Genomic DNA, 12,039 nt, shown 5'->3' with positions numbered 1-12,039 from the left:
GTTCATAGAATCTAGGATCCGAGTTAAGTTGTTTGGTGGCGACATCACAAGTTGTGGTCCAAAAGTCACTTAACCGATCATTTGTATGTGCGCATGTATTTTGAAGCCGTTTTTTTAAGACATTTCTTGATTATAATTTCCTTAGTCACGAATGTTATTTTGCTTGTTTAAATTATATAATGCATTTTTTATTAATCTTCAAGCGCTCGGTTATATTACCTAAGACGAAAAATTGTGCATTTATTATGAATAAAAACGAATGACCGTAAAAGTACACCATTTTTATCGGCATTTTAGATAAAGTTTAATGCGACGAGAATGGTAAGCGAGTGAAAAGCATTTGTATGACTGTGATTGTATTAGATTTGAAATTACTATTTTTTCGTAATAATACTCACCAATACGCGCTTCTGTTGCGCCGACGCCTATATGAAATTATTTCGTGGCTTTTTAAATACTTTGTTATGAACACATACTTATGCAACTCGAAATATCAACGTTTTAAGACGTTAATACTGGTAACATGCATAATGGTAAAAGTCAAGTTTAGTCTGTAATAATCGCGTTAATAGGCCTAGCGTGCAAAATTCAATGCAGTTCGCGCCGGTTGTTATATCCATACGCAGTATAACCAGAACTCCTTATGAACCCACGCGCATAAGGCACGTAATCAAAGCCAAGGGGAGTGGCCGTTCCGTCTCCGGGTACAGTGCACGATGACCGTGGGATGTCACTTCAAAAGGAAAGCCCGGGTTTGAAATGGTAAACCACGCGGAGCGAATTGAGGATTTAAGCGTATGAAATATTACCATCGCTCTCTGGTAATCGTGTAATTATTGGACATTATGGGTTTCTGCTTCTGGTTTTGCACGTGGATTATGACTATTATATTATATTTTATTGAATCTTGATTCGTGTATAATTAAATATAAGAATAATTAAGTCATGCAAACGTTTACAAAGCAAAAAAATATCTTTTTTTTTTCATTCCGTTGAGTGTTTGGTAAAGTCGTGCAAAGATCACGAGTTCTCTTCATTTGGCCCCTTAGAAATAAGTATCAGAACGGAATAAATGAGTGCTCATTCTTGACATCGTCCACCAGTTGATATATTTCCTAAGACAGAGCAAAAGCTTTTGTACAGCTGATAAACATAATCACTGATTTGCATTTTATTTAACTAGTAATCCGAAAACCTTAAAGGGATCTTTTCACGGTTCGGTAAATTGACAAAATTGAAAGAAGTTGTTTCAGATTCGCAAATTTTCGTTTTAGTTATGATATTTGTGAGGAAATAGTAATATTGAACATTTACCATAGTCTAATATAGCCATTATATGCATCTTTTGCCGATTTAAAAACCTAAATATTATAAAGCGTTGCAACGCGAAACGATTGAATAATTTGGAGAGTTCTTTTGTTGTCGTTTAAATTTACGAAACTACGAAGATTGCTTATATAAGGTATAAAATACGCCATGCATTAACACTCGGCAGAATAGCCGAGAGGGCTAATGCGTTTTTACTTCAGGACTCCGGGGGTCACTGGTTCGAGCCCCGGTGCGAGCTACATTTTTTCCTTTTTTTTATATGATTCTTGATTTTTCACTGAAGCTTTTAAGATCCAAAGTTTACATTTATCAAAATAAAGCATTTAATGACTAACTTCAAAATATGCAAAAATCTGTGAAAAGGCCCCTTTAATACATATTTTAATACTTGCCGTTTTAATATTGGGCTGTGTAAGTACCGGTATAATACATGTTCAACATACTAATAAAGCGTTGTAGTAAAAACCGTCTATTTAACACCAGACAAGAATACTTGCTTTTTGGGTAAAATAATGCACCGAGACACTATCTGACTATCAGGACACTATAACTTTTGTATACATGTAAACATAAAATGGTAAGGTTTTTTTGTCGTTGCCATGGTTATGTTTTGTGTATTTTACATCGATAAAATTGACAGCTTTTGAAATTAACTTAAATAATCCGTCGCAAGGAATAAACAAGGGATTTTACCTAAATAATGTATCAAAAATATTATTCCAGGAAGTTATATTGTTATATATATATATATGTATGAACTATCCCGTTTTCATCGTTTTTTTAACAAAAATATTTTTGTCGCCATTTGCTCAATCTATGATATAGAAGCAAAGCGCAATATTTTCACTCTACGCTGGTATGTACGCTGATTGAAGGTCTTCTGGGCCCACATTCCCACCACGCAATTCGTGGACCTAAGCCTAAAAATAAAGACTTTTTTCAAATTGGAATATTCAAGAATTTCTTAAGTTTTGAGTCAAACTTGGCATTAACCACCTCAATCTACAGCCCGCACTTACAACACGTTCTTAATGACATACATTTGCAGTGGTGGCCTGTATGTATTCAAACGCAGGAAGTATTTTTCTTGGTTCTTAGTCTGTTCTCTATTCTGAAGTCTCCGCTGGACCTCGATAGCGCCCAAGAACATATAAATCGTGTTCTGAGAAAACTGGGCATAATGCATGTTCGTTCAGTGTCGTCCCAGATTAGCCTGTGCAATCCACACAGGCTAATCAGGGACGACACTTTCCGCCTAAATTGGATTTTTGCTAAGAAGAGACTTAATTTAAACGAAAAATGTCATAAAAGCAGAAAGTGTTGTTCCAGATTAGCCTGTGCAGTCCGCACAGGCTATCATGGGACGACACTTTATGAACATGCATTATGCCCAGTTTTCTCAGAACGCGACTCATGTTGACTGATAGGTGCGTTTCAACGTTTATTAAGAACGAATCGGTAATGGTCGAGCCGATTTTTATTGTAACAGTTTGCAATAAATTGCTACATAAAACGTGTATTGCATTGCAAATATATTTACCCGCAATAAACGTAGCGCAGTTTGCACAAGAAACGATGCGACGAACTTGAGTCACGAACAAACACAGAATCTTTAGCTTAAAGCAGTGCGGTATTGACGAATAATGCATAACGAAAATAACGGTTTTGATTATAAGTGACTTCCACCACCGTTCCCATTATCAACAATGTTCATATTATAAGTCGCGTTCTGGAAAAACGGGGCTGAAAGTCATATGTATAACGTGTAGTTAGCCTGTTTGGATTGCACAGGCTAATATTGGAAGACTATTTCCGCATATATACTGGATTTTCGTTTAGAAGAGAACGATTAGCCTGTGCGGACTGCTTTTTCCAGAACGAAGCTTGTAGTATAATCGTTCCTTATCATAATTACGATTAATACAAGCGTATATTAATGTATGTATTTCGTAAGCAGAACAAGTTGTTTCGAACAAACAATTATAAATGCAAACAATTGAATATATTCAATGAATGATTGATGCAACAATGTATTTGTTGCGTATTCAAATGGTCACAGCTTGATGTAACCTGGTAATAGTATTTTGTTTTCAAAGGCACAAGAGTATTTAAAAGCGGTTTCGTCTTTTTGTTTCCAGACCTGTGAACCTACCAGCCCATATGTGAGTCTCGTTCTGGGGAAGCTTCGGTTTATTTATGTTCGACAAGTGTCGTCCCCGATAAGCCTGTGCAGTCCACGCATGCAAATTCGGAGAGCACTTTTCGCCTTCACTGGATTTTCGTTTAGAAGAGACATTGTTCAATCGAAAAAAATCTATAAAAGTGGATAGAGGCGCACCGTTACGCCTGTGCCGACAGCAGCGGCTTTTCTGAGATGACAAATTAAGCAAAAGCGTTAACCTAGTTTTCCCAGAACGCGGCGCATTTTCTTAGATCGTATTATTTGATGCAACACAAAGTCAGAGAACACAGTAGCCATGGCCAATTAAGTCTATAGACCAGCAATAATAGTCGACAAATAAACTTATAGTGCGCTGTTTCCTTGTTCGATATTTGTTGTGAATCACACAATACTAAGGACGTCATTATTAATATATATTATGTCATTATGTTATCAGTTTATACTCGATAATAATCATTTATTATAGCACATCACACATTTTCATTGGATCACTTGAACGAAATGTACAATGGCTCTCATACTGGGGTTGATGTTAACTACTTAGTACTAAGTGGCAACAATCTTTTATGAATCAGTTTTATTTCAACGGGAACCATTGCCGACCGGAAGTGTTTCATAATTATCATTGTTGTACACTAAAGTGGTTGTCAGAATATTCAATAATTTCGCTTAAAACAAAATTAAGTGTATTTTCGCGCTATATTAAATATTGAGGAAACACAGATAACTTTTAATGATACGGCCATTAAGCATTTTGTTACGCTGTTGTCAAGAGCGCACAGGCAATAAATGCGTTAAGTTATACTCCTGTGAGATATTATTGAAGGTCCTGGCCGTGTTCGTAAGTGAACAATTCCGGTGCAAAGTCATCCGAATTTATGGTGCATTATGCCATTTATCGGCAGTTTGTGCGATTGGATCCCGGCCAAACCATTGTCCTTATCTAAAATGTCCTCAGTGAACTGAGCCGAGTATTTGAGTTCATGGATAATGGTAGATTTTGTAAGAAGTTAAAATGCAGTTAAACTTTCTTACATCTCTTGAAACTTTAATTTGCTTACGGTAAAGCGGGTGTCGCGACCCCAGTTTTGTGGGTGAAAGGGGCATGGCAAGGTCAGACTGGAATGGTGACGCTGCATATGTGTAGCAACTTGTTTTTAGATCTTTGCGTCCATACACCAGCAAAATTATAATTATTATTAATTTTTATATTTAATGAAATAAAGCCTACAATAATAGTGCTGTAGTGGTTCAATAAAATATTTAGAGTACATGTACGTGGTTAATTAAGTAAAAGACAAACACGTACCAATTTAATTTTTAACCCATTTATGCCTAGCGTCCTGAAAAAAGAACATGCGGCGTCTCATCTGGGTCTACGCTGTTTGCTTAAAAGGAATTTCTTTATGAAATATTCTAAATATAGAAATAAATATACTTGACATCCCTAATTTTGGAAATAAATTGATCCAATTTAGAAGGCTGGGAGAGTCAACTAGGCATAAATGGGTTAATTCGCCGAAATATCGAACCTTCACCTGTAGTTTTACGATATTTACAAGCTTTGCTTCCTTTGGCGTTGTACAATTTCTTCGGTATAAAGAGTATCACTTTTATAACATAGCCTTTATTAAAGTTCAGTCATTAACACCATCTAAATGCGAGCTCGTTTAGTCATATTTTAATTACGTTTACGACGGAAACCGTAGATGAAATAGCACCGTTCTTCGTTTTAAGAACAATTAAAACTTTACAAAGACAGCGCGCACGATCCTCCGCTTTGATAGGATAATGTACATTTTTTGTCAGTCACCTGATGTTATGACCACAAAGACATATTTGGCACTGAATATCTGTAGTATTTGTATAGTTTATGTAAAGCTGCAAATTTCTAAATTAAAACAAGAAATGCAGCTATAAAGGAATCTAAATTTGAAATGTCTTATCAATTAATTTAGTGGATTTTTTTAACTTTGAAAGCAAGAAGTGTACATCTGAGCTACTTCCGCACTCAATTAGAGTATAATTACCCCTTCAAAATGCGAGGTTTTAAGCAGATTTCTTTTTTTCTCCTTTTTGAATAACAACTGCACTGCGGGGAATCACGTGGTTTTATTTTGATATGGAACACGGAAAATGGCGGCGTCATTGTCTCGGTAAGAGTATTATTTTTTCTTCTTGTAACTAAATGTTTGGTTTTAATTTGTTAAGATGTAGCCTATCATAGGCGGAATCGAATTCAGCATGTAATGGTACCTAACATTTCACGTGTTACTGAGTAATTTTCTCGCTTACCCTTTGAATTCGTACACATGCGAATGCATGACAGTGATAGTTTTCACGGATTTAAATGAATACTTCACAAATATGATAAATATCGACATTCCTTTAATCCTTTTCTTTTTAAATATATACCAGGTTTTCTTTACATTACAAACAAATTGTCTGAGAGTCTGAAAACATCGCAGTTTCTGCATAATAAATCAAAAAAACAAAAATGATATGTTTCACGGAATACAAATTTATGATATGTTTCACGTTAATTGCATGATATGTTTCACGTATTGTCTAAAGGCGAAAAATAAAACGTCGGATATTTTCTCAGTTACTAGTATATGTTTTAGCACTTAGTACCGGTAAAGCCCAGGACAAAGTACGGTTATTTTAACCGGCAGCCGTGATACGTATGATCGACCATGTTTTGAAAATGGCGTAAACTCTAACACATAAATTAACCGCGACCCTCTCTTCACTTAACTGAAGTTTTGTCTTAATAATGGAATATCTAACCTTAGTGCATTGTGTTTAATGTGCGTATTATGCTTAATTTTCGCAGATGTCTCTCCTACCGCACGAGCCGCTCGCACTTCTACAACCTTGCAGAAGAGTCCGAGGAAATCGTATTTGCGCCACCAGGTTAATGCAAAATCTGCGTAGAAGGCACCCCTGTTTTGACTGTGTACGAAAAAAAGATCGAAAGGTCAGAAAGAAGATGGGCACAATGTGCTCTCAATGACGTCTTTACAGCTCGGGTCCTTCGGTTTACGCTGGGAAACGCGCGAAGAAATCCTGCTATCTGACAAGATGGGCATTAATTAACGAAAATAAAAGACCGTATGGCAGAAGAAATAATTTTGATCTGACAATTTTCAAAAACGGCAGTTTGCTTTACAAATTAAAAGTTAAAACTATTCAAAATCAGGGTACAATTTATTCACATATTGTTTATCATTCCCACGTCTTATATAAGCGTTGTTTAAGTTATTATCACATGCTATAGAGTTTGAGACATAGCCGCCGATGCAGCATATTGACTTATGTCTAAGAAGTGTGTTGTGAATATTCATCCAAATGGTGAACAGATTTTCAATTTAATGCTGGTATGTTATTATATATGTTGTTGCATACAAACGAATTTTGTAACATTGTCATGTACTCAATATGCCAGATTAAATTCTATACTTTCAAAAGGGTGTGGGCTAAGTTAAGCTATTCAAATGTAAACTGCCGCCTTAATTTTGATGTCTTATAAATTGCTGTTTCTAAATGATTGTACAATAACACAACGCTGTTTTTCTTTATTTATTTCAAAACAATAATAGGAAATATGGATTTGCGTTTATGTGTTCACTAATCAGCAATATCACAGATAATTAAATTAAATCACAGAGTTAATCACGAGAACATAGCACAACAAAATCACCATAATCACCTTCAAAAACTAAAATAATAAACAAAAGCGTATCACTCTCCCTGAGGATAATCATCACGATATGGCTGTGTACAAATTGCATCTATACGATCAATTGACATGAATCACTTACTATACATTGGGTCAAAATTTGTTGCAGTTTCTTAAGCTGATGGCGTATAATTACGTGCAACTGCATTAGTATTTCCCTTTTTATCATGTTTGCAAAATTTCTGATGCCTATACAATTCGGCGTGTGAGTGTATGTCTTTCCTCATTTGCATGCATGATTCTTGGCCCCAAGATGCATAGCCATGTGATCATCATATTGGTCTCTCCTATTCATTTGATGTCTGCATGTGTCGCATTTAAACGTCGCTTCTTGAAGGTGTGCCATGTGCGTTCTTATGTCTGCCATTATTGCGAAAGACCTCCCGCATGTCTCGCAGGCAAAATCTTTAGTTTCGTTATGTCCTGCGCACCGACATGAAAGAAAAGACCAGTGTGCATATGAAAACATACACGTAAAAACAAAAGATCTACACGTTAGACTTTGGTGCCTCGCATTCCTGTAGTTCAATACATAACATTGCTGTGTAACCATTAAACAACTGGTCAAGTATTTCATATTTTATGGGGTGATTTGACGTTTTATGAAGCAAAAAATAGTAGATTTAACTTTATCCAATGCGAATGTTTTTAAAATTTTGTCATTCTAGAAAATACGAAATTTGTCACATCCGCCACTAAAAACGGTGCAACGAAACACAATCGAATAAACCTGGTGATTTTGGTTTTCTTTTTCGAAAATGCTTCGTACCAATGGAGTATACATTCCGTGTGTTGTCAATGGGTATGTACATTTCTAAAGAGCAATCATCAGCAATTACAATAATGACAACGCAAATATTTTACCGATTTCGAAATAATTTTGGTTGCAATGTGTCGGAATAATCGGCTATACACAGTTATAAAATATAATTGGGGGGGGGGGGGGAATAGTCATCTGTGCTTAAATACACAATGTTTTTCTAACTATCATTTCTGAAAATGCCTAATATTCACAATACCATCTTACCTGTGTCTTGTTAAATTAGCTTTGCTGTAGAACATCCGTCCACAACATTTGTATGGCGCTACCCCCGTATGTTTTCTTTCATGATCTCTTAACCCTGAGGCGCTTTGAAAAGCCTTGCCGCAAATTCGACACAACCAGTCTGAAAATAAATATTACCCTAGCTCTCTAACAATTGTTACGTGAAACATATCTTACACAATGTATTCCGTGAAACATATCATTTTTTATTTACGCGTTTATTTATTTACATATTAAGTGGTAAGCCGTCCAGAATATCATACATATTCCAAATTATGTTTCTCAAATTTCTCATGCAATAATATGGTATGACCTATGTTAATTTTATGAAATATATGACACAATGTCTTTATTCCGTGAAAACTTCCATTTTAAATAATTTACTTTGAAATAAATTCAAAGGTGATATGAGAAAAGTAGGTAGTTAATTTATAAAAGTAAGATATCATTAGACGCGGATTTCGATTCCGCATATGATAGGCTACATCATTTCAAGCTAATATCTCGAATTTAAGTACAAGAAGCAAAAAAGTTACTCTTACCGAGACAATGACGCCGCCATTTTCCGTGTTCCATATCAAAATAAAACCACGTGATTCCCCGCAGTGAACTGGCTCCGAATGCAATCCCACTATAGCTCTTCATGACAGCCACAACAAACAAAATTAAAGAACGACATCAAAACGAGTTATTTAGTGGAAACATCTTTTCTCATTGTTTAAGTATGAGTTACATAGAGTAATCAGTTAGCTACCTACGTAATAAGAAGCATACATCTGCTACATGGCCGGTCATTTCATGAAACTTGATCAATGCCCTCACACAATGACCCCAATCATGTTCGAAGTTTTAATTGAACGTATGTGATAAAATCAGTGGTTTGGAGAGGTTGCACGTTTACCTGTACAAAAAGTACCAAAAGTATGCATAATTCAGTCGGAAGGCGAATTTTATTGATGGATTATTCCATTATATAATACAACGCATACTACAAAGGGCCATCATTGGAAACATTATACAGGTAGACAGTTGATGGGACACATTTCGAATACAGACCTAAGTAAGAGTATTCAGAACATCGTCGGATGCACACGATCGACCCACTCCACTCCTCTCCGTTTAAATGTTTCCAATTCTTGAATGCGATGGAAAGATTAGTCGTGACAGTTTAAATGACTTCTTAGCGATGGTTTTTACGCGGGGCACTACTGCAAATTGTGTTCTCCGCAAAAATGGTAACATTTCATTATGCGAAGGGCACTTTTTGGAGCCGATTGTTAGAAAATTAACGAGCGCCACTCATTCCTTTTACAAAATCAATGTTTAAATGCCTCATACTACGACGAACAAGTTGGCACTCTCGCAATTAAATGCGGTTGCTTTTTCAATCTCAACAGATGGACAATCCAAAGCCCATTGTAAACTGGTAATGGTTCAAAAACTGAAGTTTTATTAAGTAACATGGTTGAAACCTTGCTGTCAGAGCTTAATCAAAGTCTTTAAAACGTGATCGCAGTGATCGAATCATTTAAAATTTACGAAGAACTGCTGAGTTACATTGACTTCCCAGTATGACGCAGAATGTTGTTTTCATTTATCGAAATGTTCTATAAATACAATCACGTTTGACCAGATATCTTTACAACGAGAAAAAAAGTGGACTTTTATCCGGAAACAATATATGACTGAATATTTCAAAGTAACCAGATTGAGATGTTTAGTCTTGGCGATGCTACATAAAACGTATTTGATAACAACTCAGTCTACTATCCTTTTGTCACAAAATCGAGCATTCGCATTAACGTACAGAAAATAATTGCACACGTAAAACATAACTTAGTCGATATGAATACGTTTGCATGCATATCATTTTATCAATATAAATTAAATAACAATTTTAATTTTATTGCATGACAAAGTTGGTTAAGGAAAAACGAGTGTACACGAATATAACTATAGTACATCATTCCTTTAATGATAACACGTTCAAAACTCCTTTCTGCCGATGACCATGCCTTACGAAATTAAACAGTAATGATAGTGATGTCAAAACAATAACGCGATGTTTAAGAACCATGACGTCAGTGAGGAAACGACCTGGGACCTTTGACATAGCTGTCGTCTTATCAAACCACACCATTACGAATGTGACAGAAATGAATTAGATCATTTTGAAAACGCCGAGTTTAATTACCAGCGCAATAGGTTGAAATCGCCGAACAATCGCCGTAGCAGTTTGCAGTCGCATATTACATTAACATTTCGAGAGATTGTGCCCATGTGTTAATTTCGTGTCACCATAAAGGCATCGTTTTCAATTAAGACATCGTTCCGTTCCTTAGTCGGACATATTGCATCTGGCCTATTTTCGTCTCGTGACACGCTCAAGTGCCCGTATATGCGCACACACCTGCGCAGTGTTACCGCATCGCTGGTGCAATACCGGGTCAGGTCAAACCAAAACGAAACGACCAGTTTATAAAGGTTTAATTATAGAAATTACGATGTGTCAACACGCAGCTGTCCAAGACAGAAATAATCAAGTTTCATTCTGAAAATTTTCATACTCTTTTGAGAGGCCCTTCTCACACTTTGGGTAAATCGGTCTATAGCCTTCAAAATCGAGTCGACACTATTGGGTCTTATTTTAATAAGTTGTTTAAGGCATGTTTAGACCTGAATAAGCTCTTCGATGCTTAACACTGACCATTCGAATCGTGGGAACTTAAGTTATCTGTTTTTTAAACGCATTGTTCTTGTACATTTTCAAGGCGACGGATTGGCGTTTCAGTCGTTTCATGGATCTTGCAATTAAGAGTGTAATTTGACAATGACTTTTCAGTTACACTAAGGTTTTTTTTTGTTAATGGTGTCACTATTGATTTACCGGTAATTTAAATGCCAGAACGCAAAAACTAATTTATTTTTTCTTTCATAGTTTAGGAAAATGTGTTTTAAAGTGCATGATACTTTGCAGAGGTTGTTGGTTAAAATGTAAAACAATCCAAGTGAAAAGCCAACAAGATTGGAAAAAATAAAGGCTAGTTGCATCACAATTTTCATATGCATACATGTGTACAATGTATACGTAAAATAAACATGTTCCGAAAAGATGTAACACAGTTCGGCAATTGGTCACTTGTGATAAATAAAGGATGTCGTAAATTTTTTGTTTATCTCCTGCTGCCCTATGCATCTGACGTTTCACTTTTATTATATTTGTTTATAAACAAAACGTACAACTATTGTTCAGTCGGTGAACTACTATGTTAGGGCCTCAATAAGATTATATTGATACTAAAAATACCCAGTCATGTTCTTGAGTGTTTCAATTAGTGGTCCCGCTTTGGATGCCGATATGACGCGAAGTGTTGCGGACAATGGGCGAGAATTACACGCAGTATTGTACAAGGTGACATATGGCCGTCCGGTAGGGGGCATTGCACACCCAATCTGTCCAAAAATATTGGGCCCGGCTAATAGTTCCCGGTATGACCCTTAAATAGCCCTTTCCGACAACTTTCCCTCCGTATATGCCGTCGCAGCATTTCAATGGGGGCAAATTGGGAATAATAGCGGAGTGTTAATTATAGTGCTACGTGCTTTTGTAAATAAAATTACGGAGCGAAATTGAGACGTTTTCAAAGATTGAAGAAAATAATTGAGGCGTTTATGGATCTTGGTCCCTCGACGAAAAAGTCATTAACATGCACGTAAATTACCTTTTATCAACTTATCGTC

This window comes from Dreissena polymorpha, chromosome 3 (assembly GCF_020536995.1).
Source record: "Dreissena polymorpha isolate Duluth1 chromosome 3, UMN_Dpol_1.0, whole genome shotgun sequence".
Taxonomy (NCBI): Eukaryota; Metazoa; Mollusca; class Bivalvia; order Myida; family Dreissenidae; genus Dreissena; species Dreissena polymorpha.
Note: the sequence above shows the minus strand (reverse complement) of the source record.